Here is a 3,165-nt window from a genome sequence, read left to right as displayed (position 1 = left end):
AGATGATCATTTCCTGCAGTTAAATCAAATCAGACCTTTGAAGTTTTATGATAGCTCGGAGGTTTACTAACTAATAAGTAATGAAATCTTCAGGCTATTTTAATTACTTTTACTCTTTCAGGACGTCAGAAATTTTTAAACTATTGAGATCAATGCAGAAAAAGGGTTATTGTCTCTTTTTATTATAGACATTCTTCTTTCTTGTCAAAAGCTGCCTCCTACATTACCCACAATGCATTCAAACTAAGACAGGTCAGATTTACAGGTGTCATGTTAATGTAAGCTACTGTCGCCTGGAGCCTCAAGCAGAGATGAAGAGTTTTGAATTTTTCCTCCCCACATATGAAGTAGTGTGTAAAATAATGTGTAATTCCCCTTTCTCTTAATGCCTTCTTACATAATTTAGTTCCATGATTAGCCACTGACTCACAGCTTTGTGGTCTAAGCTCCTGGATTATATAACTGCCTCCTCCCAGGAGTCCAGACAGAAAAATGTATTTTAAAACTCACCTCAAAACCTCTTTTCCGAAGCATTTTATGAATGCTTCCCCCCCCCCCCCAATGTGTTCCTTTTTAAAACATTTCCTGATCGTCTTTGTTTAAAATATCTGGTTGCATGTGTTACAAAAATAAAATTCATTTGATGTTTTTCTCTAACATAGTGGAGGAAAAATTACTTGCTGAAATTTACTCATTTTCAAAGAAATAAACAGTCTCTAATTTATATGATAGTTTCATTTTAATGGAAAGAGACATCAACCAAAAACCAAGAAAAATGACATAAAAGCTATAAATTCATTTGGGTGTGACTGAGTAAAATAAGTATCTGATCAATTACAGATCTGATCTCATAATATGTATAAAGCACGCCTGAAAATGACACCAAACATACCACCAAGGCAACAAAGAAGTGGCTAATGGAGAAGGAAAATAAGGTCACAATGGCCTCACCAGTCTCTAGTCCTCAGTGCAATAGATATAAAACTGAAGACAAAGAGTCCCACAAACAAGCAGCAGCTGACAGTGGATCCAGTAAAGTCCTGCAGAGCGTCTCAGTGCATGAAACACAACAACTGGTGATGTCCAATTAGATTTGAGTCTCTGAAAATGGGGTACTACGTATAAAAACGACTTTCCTTCCTAAACAGTTAATGCAATAGTTAAACCCTGTTTCAGTGTTTCCTATAACCTCCAGTGTGTGAGCTGTAGTGAAATGAAGGGGTAGATAATGAAACAGAGACAAGGAGGAAGACAGAGAGAAGAGTGTAGGAGAGGGTAATAATTTGTTACACTGTGCTCCGAGCATTCTAAACACTATAGCAGACAGAGGCTGCAAAGAAGCATCGTGTTTCGCGCTCAGCGTGAATGCGCTATGGGATGCAAATGAGACCTTGATTGCATTAGTAACCATTTTCTCTTTCGATGCACGGCACATACAGATGTTAGGGATCTGTAAACCATACACTCCCCTTGAACCGGCCTGTTGGGGTTAAGCTTAGTGAAACACTGCAGCTGGAAGAGATTTGCATCTCCACCCTCATCCTTTTCCTCCTTCTCACTCTGTCCCTGTGTTGCTTCATCTTTCCATTCTGCACAATAGCATTGTCTGCCTCCAGCTGACCCAGGCCTCTCAGGTCCGAAGCAAAGGCCACTATCACTTCTGTTGCTCTAACCCCGCTGGACATGCTTGCCTGCACACGTGTGTGTTTGGTATATGTGTAAATGCCGTCATCATTCACTCCGTACACACAATATGGACCTGACCGGGGTGCTGGGTGGATGCGGGTGGGGGCTTTGTTTTGGTCTGGGCCCTTATCCACTTTCCTAAACCACACACACATGCACACACACAAACACAAATCCCTGCCATAGTCCCTCATGAAAGAGACGGCAGGATGGTTATGAATGAAAAGCAGGGAGGAGTCGGGGGGCTGATAAACGGCCATGCACAATGACACTTAACAAAATGTCTGAGTCAATTCAAACACATCTAAATCCTTCCTCTTCTCCCGGGTTCCCCACTGACACTCCATTATCCCTGCTCCACACAAAATCCCTTTAAATGGAGAACCTCAGAATGGCAATGAGGATATGAAACAAAACTGTCTATTCATCTGCACATCTGACTAGACCCCTATTAAAACCCCACAGGGAAATATTTGCATGATGTGTTAAATCTGTCATAGTAAACAAAATGCTTGTTTTTTGTTGTTGCTTTATATATATATATATGTATATGTATCTGTGTGTGTATATCTATTATATAGCTCTAGCTCATCCAGTTTCCTTTGCTGCCCTTTCCCCTCTCCCTGACCCCCTTGTAAAAAAACAACATAAAAACAGGCTTGTTTTTGCCTACATCACTCAGTTTTCTCAGCTACAAAGTGATGCTAACTGCCCCGATGAGTCCATCCTTAAGCAATCTAAGCAAAACTGAGCCCGTCTCTGAAGTACCATCAAGAGGCCACTGAACATATGCATCTCTGAGCATGCTCCAGCGAATGACTCCTTGCCCCCCCACCCCACCCCAACCCAACCCAGCCTCCACTCCACTTCCATCTGTCTGCAGAGGCATCACAGCACTGAGAAGGCGAGGAAGATCAATGGCCTGCTGCTGCCAGTTCAAACCAAGGGATTGAGCTCTTCGCAGCAATCTATACTACACTGTGATATACAACAAAGACAGGTTCTCTGCAGGTCTGTAAACATGCGTTTCGCTTTATTTGTTCTGAACCCGTGCCTGGCTGCTTGCTTTGGGCACTTACTGTCTCATACCGACGAGCAAATGATTCATTCCCGTGGCTTTAATGTTACAGTTTATGAGGTAGCACCACTACTGGAAGTCAACCTAAAGATGTTTGGCCCTTGAGCTATAGACCATTCAGAGGGAAAAATGTTCTTTTCCCTCACAGTGGAGAGCATAGTTATGTCAGCAAACTGGCAAATTGAACATTACACGGCAGCTCGGCTGTCACGTATTAATGCAGGAACAAGAACGAACAGTTCGGTCAATTCTGCCTCGTACTCACGGCGTGCCAGCAGCCACTTCAGACCAGCAACTTGATTCCAATACTTGATCTGACCAAGCAATGGGTCTAATATGACAATTACACACTTGGAGCAGCCCGCTTGCCAAAAGCCCTTACAGTTAATGACAGGAGATGG

Source organism: Rhamphochromis longiceps, linkage group LG9, assembly GCF_057381845.1.
Source record: "Rhamphochromis longiceps isolate RC_006_pf linkage group LG9, R_longiceps_female_GT1.1, whole genome shotgun sequence".
Classification (NCBI taxonomy): Eukaryota; Metazoa; Chordata; class Actinopteri; order Cichliformes; family Cichlidae; genus Rhamphochromis; species Rhamphochromis longiceps.
The sequence above is the reverse complement of the archived record's forward strand: the minus strand, read 5'-3'. Positions refer to the sequence as shown.